Consider the following 18,101-nt stretch of genomic DNA (forward strand, 5'->3'; position numbering starts at 1 on the left):
TACACTGGGTCAATGGAACAGGACAGACTAGACTGGGTCAATGGAACAGGACAGACTAGACTGGGTCAATGGAACAGGACAGACTACACTGGGTCAATGGAACAGGACAGACTAGACTGGGTCAATGGAACAGGACAGACTAGACTGGGTCAATGGAACAGGACAGACTACACTGGGTCAATGGAACAGGACAGACGAGACTGGGTCAATGGAACAGGACGGACTGGACTGGGTCAATGGAACAGGACAGACGAGACTGGGTCAATCAAACAGGACAAACTAGACTGGTTCAATGGAACAGCTCACACTAGACTGTGTCAGTGGAACAATACGGACTAGACTGAGTCAATGAAACAGGACTGACTAGACTTGGTCAATGGAACAGGACGGACTCGACTTGGTCAAAGGAACAGGAAAGACTAGACTGGGCCAATGGAACAGGACAGACTAGACTGGGTCAATGAAACAGGACAGACTAGACTGGGTTAATGGAACCGGATGGACTAGATTGGGTCAATGGAACAGGACAGGCTAGACTGGCTCAAAGGAACAGGACAGATTAGACTGGGTCAAAGGAACAGGACAGACTAGACTGGGTCAATGGAACAGGATGGCCTAGACTGGGTAAATGGAGCAGGACATACTAGACTGGGTCAATGGAACAGGGCAGACTAGACTGGGTCAATGGAACAGGACAGACTAGACTGGGTCAATGGAACAGGACAGACTAGACTGGGTCAATGGAACAGGACAGACTAGATGGGGTTAATGGAACAGGACAGACTAGACTGGCTCAATGGAACAGGACAGACTAGACGGGGTTCATGGAACAGGACAGACTAGACTGGGTCAAAGGAACAGGACAGACTAGACTGGGTCAATGGAACAGGACAGACTAGACTGGGTCAATGGAACAGGACAGACTAGACTGGGACAATGGAACAGGACAGACTAGACTGGGTCAATGGAACAGGATGAACTAGACTGGGTCAATGGAACAGGACGGACTAAACTTTGTCAATTGAACAGGATGGACTGGACTGGGTTAATGGAACAGGACAGACGAGAATGGATCAATGGAACACGACGGACTAGACTGGGTCAATGGAACAGGACAGACGAGACTGGATCATTGTAACACGACGGACAAGATGGGGTTAATGGAACAGGACGGACTAGACGGGGTTAAAGGTACAGGACAGAATAGGCTGGATTAATGGAACAGGACAGACTAGACAGGGTCAATGGATCAGGATCGACTAAACTGGGTCAATGGAACGGGACAGAGTCGATTGGGTCAAAGGAACAGGACAGTCTAGACTGGATCATTGGAACAGGACGGACTAGATGGGGTTAATGGAACAGGACGGACTAGAGCAGGTCAATGGTACAGGACAGAATAGACTGTGTTAATGGAACAGGACAGACTCGACTGGGTCAATGGAACAGGACAGACTAGACTGGGTCAATGGAACAGGACAGACTACACTGGGTCAATGGAACAGGAAAGACTAGACTGGGTCAATCGAACAGGACAAACTAGACTGGTTCAAAGGAACAGGACGGACTAGACTTGATCAAAGGAACAGGAAAGACTAGACTGGGCCAATGGAACAGGACAGACTAGACTGGGTCAATGGAACAGGACAGACTAGACTGGGTCAATGGAACAGGACAGACTAGACTGGGTCAATGGAACATGATGGACTAGACTGGGTCAATAGAACAGGACGGACTAAACTTTGTCAATTGAACAGGACGGACTAGACTGGGTCAATGGAACAGGACGGACTAGACTGGGTCAATAGAACAGGATGGACTGGACTGGTTTAATGGAACAGGACAGATGAGACTGGATCAATGGAACAGGACGGACAGGACTGGGTTAATGGAACAGAACAGACTCGACGGGGTTAATGGAACAGGACAGACTGGACTGGGAAAATGGAACAGGACAGACTAGACTGGGTCAATGGAACAGGACAGACTAGACTGGGTCAATGGAACAGGACAGACTAGACTGGGTCAATGGAACAGGACAGACTAGACTGGGACAATGGAACAGGACAGACTAGACTGGGTCAATGGAACAGGACAGACTAGACTGGGTCAATGGAACAGGACAGACTAGACTGGGTCAATGGAACAGGACAGACTAGACTGTGTCAATGGAACAGGATGGACTAGACTGGGTCAATGGAACAGGACAGACGAGAATGGATCAATGGAACAGGACGGACTAGACTGGGTCAATGGAACAGGATGGACTAAACTGGATCAATGGAACAGGACGGACTGGACTGGGTCAATGGAACAGGATGGACTAGACTGGGTCAATGGAACAGGATGGACTGGATGGGGTTAATGGAACAGGACGGACTAGACTGGGTGAATGGAACAGGACGGACAAGATGGGGTTAATGGAACAGGACGGACTAGACGGGGTTAAAGGTACAGGACAGAATAGACTGGATTAATGGAACAGGACAGACTAGACAGGGTCAATGGATCAGGATCGACTAAACTGGGTCAATGGAACAGGACAGACTCGATTGGGTCAAAGGAACAGGACATTCTAGACTGGATCATTGGAACAGGACGGACTAGACGGGGTTAATGGAACAGGACGGACTAGACCGGGTCAATGGTACAGGACAGAATAGACTGTGTTAATGGAACAGGACAGACTCGACTGGGTCAATGGAACAGGACAGACTAGACTGGGCCAATGGAACAGGACAGACTAGACTGGGTTAATGGAACCGGATGGACTAGATTGGGTCAATGAAACAGGACAGACTAGACTGGGTTAATGGAACAGGACAGACTAGACTGGGTCAATGAAACAGGACAGACTAGACTGGGTTAATGGAACCGGATGGACTAGATTGGGTCAATGGAACAGGACAGGCTAGACTGGCTCAAAGGAACAGGACAGATTAGACTGGGTCAAAGGAACAGGACAGACTAGACTGGGTCAATGGAACAGGATGGCCTAGACTGGGTAAATGGAACAGGACATACTAGACTGGGTCAATGGAACAGGGCAGACTAGACTGGGTCAATGGAACAGGACAGACTTGGTTGGGTCAATGGAACATGACGGACTCGACTGGGTCAATGGAACAGCACAGACTAGACTGGGTCAATGGGATAGGGCAGACTAGACTGGGTCAATCGAACAGGGCAAACTTGACTGGTTCAATGGATCAGGTCACACTAGACTGGGTCAGTGGAACAATACGGACTAGACAGGGTCATTGGAACAGGACGGTCTAGACTTGGTCAATGGAACTGAATGGACTAGACTGGGTCAATGCAACAGATGAGACTAGTCCGGGTAAATTGAACAGGACAGACTAATCTAGGTCAATGGAACAGGATGGACAAGATTGGGTCAATGGGAACAGAAAGATTAGTTTGGGTTAATGGAACAGGATGGGCTCGACTGGGTCAATGAAACAGGACAAACTAGACTTGGTCAATGGAACAGGAAAGACTAGACAGGGCCAATGGAACAGGATGGACTAGACTGGGTTAATGGAACAGGACAGACTAGACTGGGTCAATGAAACAGGACAGACTAGACTGGGTTAATGGAACAGGACAGATTAGACTGGGTTAATGGAACAGGACAGACTAGACTGGGTTAATGGAACAGGACAGACTAGACTGGGTTAATGGAACAGGACAGACTAGACTGGGCCAATGGAACAGGATGGACTAGACTTGGTCAATGGAACAGGACGGACTAGACTTGGTCAATGGAACAGGACGGACTCGACTTGGTCAATGGAACAGGATGGACTAGACTGGGTCAATGAAACAGGACAGACTAGACTGGGTTAATGGAACAGGACGGACTAGACTTGGTCAATGGAACAGGAAAGACTAGACTGGGTCAATGGAACAGGACGGACTAGACTTGGTCAATGGAACAGGACGGACTAGACTTGGTCAATGGAACAGGACGGACTAGACTTGGTCAATGGAACAGGACGGACTAGACTTGGTCAATGGAACAGGAAAGACTAGACTGGGCCAATGGAACAGGATGGACTAGACTGGGTCAATGAAACAGGACAGACTAGACTGGGTTAATGGAACAGGACGGACTAGACTTGGTCAATGGAACAGGATGGACTAGACTGGGTCAATGAAACAGGACAGACTAGACTGGGTTAATGGAACAGGACGGACTAGACTTGGTCAATGGAACAGGACGGACTAGACTTGGTCAATGGAACAGGACGGACTAGACTTGGTCAATGGAACAGGAAAGACTAGACTGGGCCAATGGAACAGGATGGACTAGACTGGGTCAATGAAACAGGACAGACAAGACTGGGTTAATGGAACAGGACGGACTAGACTTGGTCAATGGAACAGGAAAGACTAGACTGGGCCAATGGAACAGGATGGACTAGACTTGGTCAATGGAACAGGACGGACTAGACTGGGCCAATGGAACAGGACGGACTAGACTTGGTCAATGGAACAGGACGGACTAGACTTGGTCAATGGAACAGGACGGACTAGACTGGGCCAATGGAACAGGACGGACTAGACTTGGTCAATGGAACAGGACGGACTAGACTTGGTCAATGGAACAGGACGGACTAGACTGGGCCAATGGAACAGGACGGACTAGACTTGGTCAATGGAACAGGACGGACTAGACTGGGCCAATGGAACAGGACGGACTAGACTTGGTCAATGGAACAGGAAAGACTAGACTGGGCCAATGGAACAGGATGGACTAGACTGGGTAAATGGAACAGGACAGACTTGGCTTGGTCAATGGAACATGACGGACTAGACTCGTTCAATGGAACAGGACAGACAAGACGCGGTTAATGGAACAGGACAGACTGGACTGGTAAAATGTAACAGGACAGACTAGTGTGGGTCAAAGGAACAGGACAGACTAGACTGTGTCAATGGAACAGGACAGCCTAGACTGTGTCAATGGAACAGGACAGCCTAGACTGGGTCAATGGCACAGGACAGACTAGACTGTGTCAATGGAACAGGACAGCCTAGACTGGGTCAATGGCACAGGACAGACTAGACTGGGACAATGGAACAGGACAAACTAGACTGGTTCAATGGAACAGGACAGACTAGACTGGGTCAATGGAACAGGACAAACTAGACTGGTTCAATGGAACAGGTCACACTAGAATGGGTCAGTGGAACAATACGGACTAGACTGGGTCAATGGAAGAGGATGGACTAGACTTGGTCAATGGAACAGGACAGACTAGACTGGGTCAATGGAACAGGACGGACTAGACTGGGTCAATGTAACAGGATGGACTAGACTTGGTCAATGGAACAGAACGGACTAGACTGGGTCAATGGAACAGGCCAGATTGGGCTGGGCCAATGGAACAGGACGGACTAGACTGGGTCAATGGAACTGAATGGACTAGACTGGGTCAATGCAACAGACGAGACTAGTCTGGGTAAATTGAACAGGACAGTCTAATCTAGGTCAATGGAACAGGATGGACAAGATTGGGTCAATGGGACCAGAAAGACTAGTTTGGGTCAATGGAACAGGATGGACAAGACTGGGTCAATGAAACAGGACAGACTAGACTGGGTTAATGGAACAGGACGGACAAGACTGGGTCAATGAAACAGAACAGACTAGACTGGGTTAATGGAACAGGATGGACTAGACTGGGTCAATGGAACAGGGTGGATTAGACTGGGTCAATGGAACAGGAGAGACTAGACTGGGTCAATGGAACAGGTCACACTAGAATGGGTCAGTGGAACAATACGGACTAGACTGGGTCAATGGAAGAGGACGGACTAGACTTGGTCAAGGGAACAGGACAGACTAGACTGGGTCAATTTTTGCCTCTGTGTTCACTATGGAGAAAGACGATGTAGACATAGAAGTCGGGCAAGGGGACTGTGACATACGTGAACATATTAGCATCGAGAGGGAGGAGGTACTAGCGGTTTTAGCAGGCCAAAAAGTGGATAAATCCCCAGGCCCGGACGAGATGTATCCCAGGCTGTTGTGTGAGGCAAAGGAGGAGATTGCAGGGGATCTGACACAAATTTTCAGAACCTCTCTGGCCACAGGGGATGTACCAGAGGACTGGAGAACAGCTAACGTAGTACCATTATTCAAGAAGGGTAGCAGGGATAAACCAGGGAATTACAGGCCAGTGAGCCTAACATCTGTGGTAGGGAAATTATTGGAAAAAATTCTGAGGGACAAAATTAGTCTCCACTTGGAGAGGCAAGGATTAATCGGGGATAGTCAGCATGGCTTTGTCAAGGGTAAATCATGTCTGACCAATCTGATTGAATTTTTCGAGGGGGTGACTGGGTGTGTGGATGAGGGAAATGCTGTGGATGTGATTTACATGGACTTCAGTAAAGCTTTTGACAAAGTCCCGCATAGGAGACTGGTCAAGAAGGTAAGAGCCCGTGGGATCCAGGGGGCCTTGGCGCTTTGGATCCTAAACTGGCTGAGTGGCAGGAGGCAGAGGGTGATGGTCGAAGGTTGCTTTTGTGACTGGAAGCCTGTGTCCAGTGGGGTACCTCAGGGATCGGTGCTGGGTCCCTTGTTGTTTGTGATCTACATAAATGATTTGGATGAGAATGTAAAAGGTATGATCAGTAAGTTCGCGGATGACACGAAAATTGGTGGGGTGGTAAATTGCGAGGAGGAAAGCCTCAGTCTACAGGACGATATTAACGGGTTGGTCAGATGGCCGGAAAAGTGGCAAATGGAATTTAACCCGGAAAAGTGCGAGGTGATGCATTTTGGACGGACAAATAAGGCAAGGAAATACACAATGAGTGGTAGGACCCTAGGAAGTACAGAGGGTCAGAGGGACCTTGGTGTACATGTACATAGATCCCTGAAGGCAGCGGAACAGGTAGATAAGGTGGTTAAAAAGGCATATGGGATACTTGCCTTCATTAGCCGAGGCATAGAATATAAGAGCAGGGAGGTTATGATGGAGCTGTACAAAACGCTGGTGAGGCCACAGCTTGAGTACTGTGTGCAGTTCTGGTCGCCTCACTATAGGAAGGATGTGACTGCTTTGGAGAGGGTGCAGAGAAGATTCACCAGGATGTTACCTGGGATGGAGCGCCTCAGCTATGAAGAAAGACTAAACAGGCTGGGGTTGTCTTCCTTGGAGCAAAGGAGGCTGAGGGGGGACCTGATTGAGGTGTACAAAATGATGAGGGGCATAGATAGGGTAGATAAAGAGGAACTTTTCCCCTTAGTAGGGGGGTCAATAACAAGGGGGCATAGATTCAGGGTAAGGGGCAGGAGATTTAGAGGGGATTTGAGGAGGAACCTTTTCACCCAGAGGGTGGTTGGAAGCTGGAACTCACTGCCTGAAAGGGTGGTAGAGGCAGGAACCCTCACAACATTCAAGAAGCATTTGGATGGGCACTTGAAATGCCATTGCATACAAGGCTATGGACCAAATGCTGGAAAATGGGATTAGACTGGACAGGGATGGATGGGCGGCGCAGACACGATGGGCCGAAGGGCCTCTTTCTGCGCTGTAAAACTCTATGACTCTATGACTCTAACAGAACAGACTAGACTGGTTCAATGGAACAGGTCACACTAGACTGGGTCAGTGGAACAATACGGACTAGACTGGGTCAGTGGAACAGGACGGACTAGACTGGTCAATGGAACAGGACGGACTAGACTGGTCAATGGAACAGAACAGACTAGACTGGTCAATGGAACAGAACAGACTAGACTGGTTCAATGGAACAGGACAGACTAGATTGTGTCAATGAAACAGGACAGACTAGACTGGGTTAATGGAACGGGACAAACTAGACTGGGTCAATGGAACAGGACAGACTAGACTGGGTCAATGGAACAGGACAGACTAGACTGGGTCAATGGAACAGGACAGACTAAACTGGGTCAATGGAACAGGGTGGACTAGACTGGTTCAATGGAACAGGACAGACTAGACGGGGTTAATGGAACAGGACAGACTGGACTGGTAAAATGGAACAGGGCAGACTAGAGTGGGTCAATGGAACAGGATGGACAAGACTGGGTCAATGGGACCAGAAAGACTAGTTTGGGTCAATGGAACAGGACAGACTGGACTGGGTTAATGGAACAGGACGGACAAGACTGGGTCAATGAAACAGAACAGACTAGACTGGGTTAATGGAACAGGATGGACTAGACTGGGTCAATGGAACAGGACGGACTAGACTGGTCAATGGAACAGGACGGACTAGACTGGTCAATGGAACAGAACAGACTAGACTGGTTCAATGGAACAGGACAGACTAGACTGGGTTAATGGAACGGGACAAACTAGACTGGGTCAATGGAACAGGACAGACTAGACTGGGTCAATGGAACAGGACAGACTAGACTGGGTCAATGGAACAGGGTGGACTAGACTGGTTCAATGGAACAGGACAGACTAGACGGTGTTAATGGAATAGGACAGACTGGACTGGTAAAATGGAACAGGACAGACTAGAGTGGGTCAAAGGAACAGGATGGCCTAGACTGGGTCAATGGAACAGGACAGACTAGACTGGGTGAATGGAACAGGACAGACTAGACAGGGTCAATGGAAGAGGACAGACTAGGCTGGTTCAATGGAACAATACGGACTAGACTGGGTCAATGGAACAGGACGTACTAGACTGGGTCAATGGAAGAGGACAGACTAGGCTGGGCCAATGGAACATGACGGACTAGACTGGGTCAATGGAACAGGGTGGACTAGACTGTGTCAATGGAACAGAACAGACTAGACTGGTTCAATGGAACAGGTCACACTAGACTGGGTCAGCGGAACAATACGGACTAGACTGGGTCAATGGAAAAGGATGGACTAGACTGGGCCAATGGAACAGGACAGACTAGACTGAGCCAATGGAACAGGACAGACTAGACTGAGCCAATGGAACAGGACGGACTAGACTTGGTCAATGGAACAGGAAAGACTAGGCTGGGCCAATGGAACAGGACGGACTAGACTGGGTCAATGAAACAGGACAGACTAGACTTGGTCAATGGAACAGGACGGACTAGACTTGGTCAATGGAACAGGACGGACTAGACTGGGCCAATGGAACAGGACGGACTAGACTGGGTCAATGAAACAGGACGGACTAAACTGTGTCAATGGAACAGGACGGATTGACTGGGTCAATGGAACAGGACGGATTGACTGGGTCAATGAAACAGGATGGACTAAACTGTGTCAATGGAACAGGACGGACTAGACTGGGTCAATGAAACAGGATGGACTAAACTGTGTCAATGGAACAGGACGGATTGACTGGGCCACTGGAACAGGACGGATTGATTGGATCAATGGAACAGGACGGATTGACTGGGTCAATGAAACAGGATGGACTAGACTGGGTCAATGGGATAGGGCAGACTAGACTGGGTCAATGAAACAGGATGGACTAGACTGGGTCAATGGAACAGGACGGACTAGACTTGGTCAATGGAACAGGACGGACTAGACTGGGTCAATGGAACAGGATGGACTAGACTTGGTCAATGGAACAGGACGGACTAGACTGGGTCAATGGAACAGGCCAGACTGGGCTGGGCCAATGGAACAGAATGGACTAGACTGGGTCAATGCAACAGACGAGACTAGTCTGGGTAAATTGAACAGGACAGTCTAATCTAGGTCAATGGAACAGGATGGACAAGACTGGGTCAATGGGACCAGAAAGACTAGTTTGGGTCAATGGAACAGGATGGACTAGACTGGGTCAATGAAACAGGACAGACTAGACTGGGTTAATGGAACAGGACGGACAAGACTGGGTCAATGAAACAGAACAGACTAGACTGGGTTAATGGAACAGGATGGACTAGACTGGGTCAATGGAACAGGGTGGATTAGACTGGGTCAATGGAACAGGAGAGACTAGACTGGGTCAATGGAACAGGTCACACTAGAATGGGTCAGTGGAACAATACGGACTAGACTGGGTCAATGGAAGAGGACGGACTAGACTTGGTCAAGGGAACAGGACAGACTAGACTGGGTCAATTTTTGCCTCTGTGTTCACTATGGAGAAAGACGATGTCGACATAGAAGTCGGGCAAGGGGACTGTGACATACTTGAACATATTAGCATCGAGAGGGAGGAGGTACTAGCGGTTTTAGCAGGCCAAAAAGCGGATAAATCCCCAGGCCCGGACGAGATGTATCCCAGGCTGTTGTGTGAGGCAAAGGAGGAGATTGCAGGGGATCTGACACAAATTTTCAGAACCTCTCTGGCCACAGGGGATGTACCAGAGGACTGGAGAACAGCTAACGTAGTACCATTATTCAAGAAGGGTAGCAGGGATAAACCAGGGAATTACAGGCCAGTGAGCCTAACATCTGTGGTAGGGAAATTATTGGAAAAAATTCTGAGGGACAAAATTAGTCTCCACTTGGAGAGGCAAGGATTAATCGGGGATAGTCAGCATGGCTTTGTCAAGGGTAAATCATGTCTGACCAATCTGATTGAATTTTTCGAGGGGGTGACTGGGTGTGTGGATGAGGGAAATGCTGTGGATGTGGTTTACATGGACTTCAGTAAAGCTTTTAACAAAGTCCCGCATAGGAGACTGGTCAAGAAGGTAAGAGCCCGTGGGATCCAGGGGGCCTTGGCGCTTTGGATCCTAAACTGGCTGAGTGGCAGGAGGCAGAGGGTGATGGTCGAAGGTTGCTTTTGTGACTGGAAGCCTGTGTCCAGTGGGGTACCTCAGGGATCGGTGCTGGGTCCCTTGCTGTTTGTGATCTACATTAATGATTTGGATGAGAATGTAAAGGGTATGATCAGTAAGTTCGCGGATGACACGAAAATTGGTGGGGTGGTAAATTGCGAGGAGGAAAGCCTCAGTCTACAGGACGATATTAACGGGTTGGTCAGATGGGCGGAAAAGTGGCAAATGGAATTTAACCCGGAAAAGTGCGAGGTGATGCATTTTGGACGGACAAATAAGGCAAGGAAATACACAATGAGTGGTAGGACCCTAGGAAGTACAGAGGGTCAGAGGGACCTTGGTGTACATGTACATAGATCCCTGAAGGCAGCGGAACAGGTAGATAAGGTGGTTAAAAAGGCATATGGGATACTTGCCTTCATTAGCCGAGGCATAGAATATAAGAGCAGGGAGGTTATGATGGAGCTGTACAAAACGCTGGTGAGGCCACAGCTTGAGTACTGTGTGCAGTTCTGGTCGCCTCACTATAGGAAGGATGTGACTGCTTTGGAGAGGGTGCAGAGAAGATTCACCAGGATGTTACCTGGGATGGAGCGCCTCAGCTATGAAGAAAGACTAAACAGGCTGGGGTTGTTTCCCTTGGAGCAAAGGAGGCTGAGGGGGGACCTGATTGAGGTGTACAAAATGATGAGGGGCATAGATAGGGTAGATAAAGAGGAACTTTTCCCCTTAGTAGGGGGGTCAATAACAAAGGGGCATAGATTCAGGGTAAGGGGCAGGAGATTTAGAGGGGATTTGAGGAGGAACTTTTTCACCCAGAGGGTGGTTGGAAGCTGGAACTCACTGCCTGAAAGGGTGGTAGAGGCAGGAACCCTCACAACATTCAAGAAGCATTTGGATGGGCACTTGAAATGCCATTGCATACAAGGCTATGGACCAAATGCTGGAAAATGGGATTAGACTGGACAGGGATTGATGGACGGCGCAGACACGATGGGCCGAAGGGCCTCTTTCTGCGCTGTAAAACTCTATGACTCTATGACTCTAACAGAACAGACTAGACTGGTTCAATGGAACAGGTCACACTAGACTGGGTCAGTGGAACAATACGGACTAGACTGGGTCAATGGAACAGGATGGACTAGAATTGGTCAATGGAACAGGACAGACTAGACTGGTTCAATGGAACAGGACAGACTAGACTGGGTCAATGGAACAGGGTGGACTAGACTGGTTCAATGGAACAGGACAGACTAGACGGGGTTAATGGAACAGGACAGACTGGACTGGTAAAATGGAACAGGGCAGACTAGAGTGGGTCAATGGAACAGGATGGACAAGACTGGGTCAATGGGACCAGAAAGACTAGTTTAGGTCAATGGAACAGGATGGACTAGACTGGGTCAATGAAACAGGACAGACTAGACTGGGTTAATGGAACAGGACGGACAAGACTGGGTCAATGAAACAGAACAGACTAGACTGGGTTAATGGAACAGGATGGACTAGACTGGGTCAATGAAACAGGACAGACTAGACTGGTTCAATGGAACAGGACAGACTAGAGTGGGTCAATGGAACAGGATGGACAAGACTGGGTCAATGGGACCAGAAAGACTAGTTTGGGTCAATGGAACAGGATGGACTAGACTGGGTCAATGAAACAGGACAGACTAGACTGGGTTAATGGAACAGGACGGACAAGACTGGGTCAATGAAACAGAACAGACTAGACTGGGTTAATGGAACAGGATGGATTAGACTGGGTCAATGGAACAGGAGAGACTAGACTGGGTCAATGGAACAGGTCACACTAGAATGGGTCAGTGGAACAATACGGACTAGACTGGGTCAATGGAAGAGGACGGACTAGACTTGGTCAAGGGAACAGGACAGACTAGACTGGGTCAATTTTTGCCTCTGTGTTCACTATGGAGAAAGACGATGTAGACATAGAAGTCGGGCAAGGGGACTGTGACATACTTGAACATATTAGCATCGAGAGGGAGGAGGTACTAGCGGTTTTAGCAGGCCAAAAAGTGGATAAATCCCCAGGCCCGGACGAGATGTATCCCAGGCTGTTGTGTGAGGCAAAGGAGGAGATTGCAGGGGCTCTGACACAAATTTTCAGAACCTCTCTGGCCACAGGGGATGTACCAGAGGACTGGAGAACAGCTAACGTAGTACCATTATTCAAGAAGGGTAGCAGGGATAAACCAGGGAATTACAGGCCAGTGAGCCTAACATCTGTGGTAGGGAAATTATTGGAAAAAATTCTGAGGGACAAAATTAGTCTCCACTTGGAGAGGCAAGGATTAATCGGGGATAGTCAGCATGGCTTTGTCAAGGGTAAATCATGTCTGACCAATCTGATTGAATTTTTCGAGGGGGTGACTGGGTGTGTGGATGAGGGAAATGCTGTGGATGTGGTTTACATGGACTTCAGTAAAGCTTTTGACAAAGTCCCGCATAGGAGACTGGTCAAGAAGGTAAGAGCCCGTGGGATCCAGGGGGCCTTGGCGCTTTGGATCCTAAACTGGCTGAGTGGCAGGAGGCAGAGGGTGATGGTCGAAGGTTGCTTTTGTGACTGGAAGCCTGTGTCCAGTGGGGTACCTCAGGGATCGGTGCTGGGTCCCTTGCTGTTTGTGATCTACATTAATGATTTGGATGAGAATGTAAAGGGTATGATCAGTAAGTTCGCGGATGACACGAAAATTGGTGGGGTAGTAAATTGCGAGGAGGAAAGCCTCAGTCTACAGGACGATATTAATGGGTTGGTCAGATGGCCGGAAAAGTGGCAAATGGAATTTAACCCGGAAAAGTGCGAGGTGATGCATTTTGGACGGACAAATAAGGCAAGGAAATACACAATGAGTGGTAGGACCCTAGGAAGTACAGAGGGTCAGAGGGACCTTGGTGTACATGTACATAGATCCCTGAAGGCAGCGGAACAGGTAGATAAGGTGGTTAAAAAGGCATATGGGATACTTGCCTTAATTAGCCGAGGCATAGAATATAAGAGCAGGGAGGTTATGATGGAGCTGTACAAAACGCTGGTGAGGCCACAGCTTGAGTACTGTGTGCAGTTCTGGTCGCCTCACTATAGGAAGGATGTGACTGCTTTGGAGAGGGTGCAGAGAAGATTCACCAGGATGTTACCTGGGATGGAGCGCCCCAGCTATGAAGAAAGACTAAACAGGCTGGGGTTGTTTTCCTTGGAGCAAAGGAGGCTGAGGGGGGACCTGATTGAGGTGTACAAAATGATGAGGGGCATAGATAGGGTAGATAAAGAGGAACTTTTCCCCTTAGTAGTGTTGTGTATGTAATATGTGTGCTACTTTGAACCTATGGACAGGACTGCACTACTTGTTGGGCGTAGTGATACGCAGTACCACTCCTGGCCATAGGGGTATAAATAGTACTGTGGGTACTGATCTCCCCTCAGTTCCCGCCTGTGGGCATGAAGTAAAGACCTACGTATGGTCCCTACCTCCAACCAGTAAAGACCTGTTTTATTGTTACTGATTAAGTCTGAGTATTAATTACTTGAACAACTCACAGATTTAACACTGGCGACGAGTCTGATTCGGACCCTGCGGCAGTCACTCCACGGCAGCTTCGTCCACAGCCAGGACGTTGCAGAGAGGTTTCCACCCTCTCCACCCCACTGGAAGACATCCTGACCTCGGAGCCTCCATCGGCGACCGTCAGCTTCTTCTCCAGCTTGTTGGTGGGTAAGCCGTTGTCTGAGCCGGGCAGCGACGCGACAGGCAGTCGACCGCGTTGGCCGCACGAACGGGGCTGGGGGAGCTGGAGGAATAGGGCGCGAGAGCCGCTTCGAGCGGGAGGCGTTTCAACAGAGCGATCGCATCTCCTGATAAGAGCCGAGAGCCGCTTCGCGATCCAGCGATCGCATCCGCTGATAAGGGCCGCACTCGGGCGATCGCGGCGAAGATAAGGGCCGCACTCGGGGGCTGAAGGGAGACGGCGTTGGGGGACGGGTGAAGACCGCCAAGCGCGGGAAAACCGCCATTTTGTGGGCGGAGGACGATGGCAAGAGCGGGAAGCCGCCATCTTGGATAGCAGTAAAAAAAAAAAAAATCTGAGAAATTGCAAATCTACAATGCCTAAACACGGGAATATTAGTACCTTTGATAGTGACCTCGAAGATTGGGCCATATATGTTGAAAGAGTAAAAAAATTATTGTAAGGCCAATAAAATTCGTGACCAAGATAAAGCTCTAACATTATTAAATTTAATGGGTGCGAAGACATACGGGCAATTGAAACACCTGTTATCACCAGATGAACCGGCGGATAAGACGTTCGATGAGATTGTTACTGTCCTGAAAGATCATCTAAACCCCACGCCGCTGATGCTAGCGGAACGATTTAAATTTTACGACAGAAGGCAGCTACAGCATGAAAGCAATGCTGAATATTTGCTGGAATTGCGTAAATTAGCGAAATATTGCCAGTTTGGAACGGGACTGACAGATGCACTACGAGACAAATTTGTGTGTGGTTTATTTAAACAGGATACACAAAAGCGACTGCTCGAGGAGAATGAGCTGACGCTTGAGAAGGCGGTCACTATGGCAGCAGCGCACGAAGCCGCAGCGAGAGGCACGGCAGTAATGCAGCTACGGTCACAAATTGGGTGTGAGTTCTGGCAAATGTTATCGTTGTGGAAAGACAACGCATGATCAGAACCAGTGTTGGTTTAAAAACCAAGAATGTAGAACTTGTGGTAGGCTTGGACATATAGCTAGAGTATGCAGGTCAGGGAAGAAGACCAGCAACAAGAAGTCACCGCAAGGGAAATACGCAAAGGTACACAAGGTGGCCGAACAGGAGTCCGATTCAGACGCAAGCAGTATTGAACTGGCTAGCTTAAGGGTACTCAACGTTGGTAAGGGTGCAGACCTCCAGACAATTTGGGTTACTCTTCAGATAGAAGGAGTCCAAGTAAAAATGGAATTGGACACTGGATCGGCATTGTCGGTCATGAATAAGAAAGATTACAGAAGGTTATTCCAACATATTCCCCTACAGGATACGGAGATTATATTGACAACCTACACGGGGCAGAGAGTGTACCCCATCGGGACAATAAAGGTTGCAGTGGCCAACAAGGGCGAAGGAAGTCAAATAATGGACTTATATGTGCTACCGGAGGGAGGTCCACCACTACTAGGCCGGGAGTGGTTTAGAAACATAAATATAGACTGGCATTCGCTAAAAGCCATAAAGAGTGAGAACTCGGTGCAGATAATCAGCCCAGACTCTAGAACTGATGATGGTAAGACCAACCCATGTGCAAAAGACAAAGTTTCAGCACAGAATTCCACTGAGCAACAACAACATAGTTTAACAGTGAATTCTGAGTCTGTCAAGTCTACTGATATGCACATTTTTGAGGGACACTGGGCTCGAACTCAACTCCATTTCAAACTACAACAGCAATTAGAACAAATGATTCGCCGTTTTGAGCAAGAGATGAATGAAATAAAAAAAGTTCTTTGTTACAGAGTGGGAGAATCTGGAAAGGCAACAGAAGCAACTGATGGAGAAAATGGAGCAGGAGCACACCAACCATCTGCGCGAGGAGGCCGAACGAATCAAAGCTGATTCAGGTTCTGAAGGTGCGTGCCATAATCTGGTGTCAGAAGAGTTAACGGTCAGCCAACTCCTTCATATGCTGAGGGACAAGACTCTGAAATGGGAAAAACTTGAACACGAGCTGCGATCTTCAAAGGAAAAGGGTTCGGAGCTCTCAAAAGTCATTGAGATGGCTGATGTGACGACACAGACTGAAACGACTGCAACAGAGCAGCCATTGGATGCCAAAAGTATGCTGACTCACGTCAATGTAGAACAACAGACCGCTGAAACAGCTGCTCCGGTAGAGGGACTGCATAGTCCGAGCAATCAATCTCCAAAGGAAGTTGAAGTATTAAAATCACAAATGAGGTCACTAGTAAACGACTTGCTGAAAGCCCAGAAAAAGCTGGATGCAGAGGTACACATGAAGAAGTCTCTTCAGGAAAGATGTCTGGATTTGGAACAAGAGCTGGCTAACGTCCAGCTGGGTATGGAGGAAATAGACGACCCTCTCGCTGGCCTAGCTCAGGACGACACCGAATATTACCATGACCTGTCGGACGACTCCGAATATTACGATGTCCTGTCCTGCCCAGCTTGTAACTTCGACCCCCAAAGTGCAGAAATCATGGAGAAGCACCAAAAGTCTACGGAACATCGGAAGAAGGTGGCTCTACTACGGGAAGTAAGAGAGATAGAGAAGGAACAGCAGTCGGATAGCGTCCAGTTGGGTAAGGAAGAAGTAGAAGGGCCTCTCGACCTGTTGAGTGATAGTGAATACTACGAGGATGTGGTATGCCCAAATTGTGATGGAAACTCCCAAAGTGCTGAAATCCGGAGGAAGCACTTAAGGTCTAAAGAACATAGAGAGTTGGTAGCATTACAGCTGTCCGCCGAGAAGATGGGAACGACAAGAGTTGTAAAAAGGCAGAAAAGAAAAAGAAGAGGCCGAAAATAATAATTGTTTAAAATATTGTTACTTCCATTACCTCCGGCCGAACACTACGAAAAGATGCTGTCTGGAACGAATTAAGATCAGAGACTGAATTTACGAACTGTTCCCACAGAGACTGAACCTGTAAACTGTTCCCACTAAGAGTATGTTGCAACTGTTCGTAGAGATTGAATCTGTGATCTGTTTTGACATGAAGTTATCTATGTATCTATGTTATTCTGTTATGTAAACCTGAAGTTATATATGTATATATGTTATTACGTTATGTTAAATGGGGAGATGACTGTAAAGCTAGGAAGGGAGGAATGTTGTGTATGTAATATGTGTGCTACTTTGAACCTATGGACAGGACTGCACTACTTGTTGGGCGTAGTGATACGCAGTACCACTCCTGGCCATAGGGGTATAAATAGTACTGTGGGTACTGATCTCCCCTCAGTTCCCGCCTGTGGGCATGAAGTAAAGACCTACGTATAGTCCCTACCTCCAACCAGTAAAGACCTGTTTTATTGTTACTGATTAAGTCTGAGTATTAATTACTTGAACAACTCACAGATTTAACAAGTAGGGGGGTCAATAACAAAGGGGCATAGATTCAGGGTAAGGGGCAGGAGATTTAGAGGGGATTTGAGGAGGAACTTTTTCACCCAGAGGGTGGTTGGAAGCTGGAACTCACTGCCTGAAAGGGTGGTAGAGGCAGGAACCCTCACAACATTCAAGAAGCATTTGGATGGGCACTTGAAATGCCATTGCATACAAGGCTATGGACCAAATGCTGGAAAATGGGATTAGACTGGACAGGGATTGATGGACGGCGCAGAC

Source organism: Somniosus microcephalus, unplaced genomic scaffold (assembly GCF_052327205.1).
Source record: "Somniosus microcephalus isolate GS21.2 unplaced genomic scaffold, FLI_Smic_1.0 unresolved_chr1, whole genome shotgun sequence".
NCBI classification, from domain to species: Eukaryota; Metazoa; Chordata; class Chondrichthyes; order Squaliformes; family Somniosidae; genus Somniosus; species Somniosus microcephalus.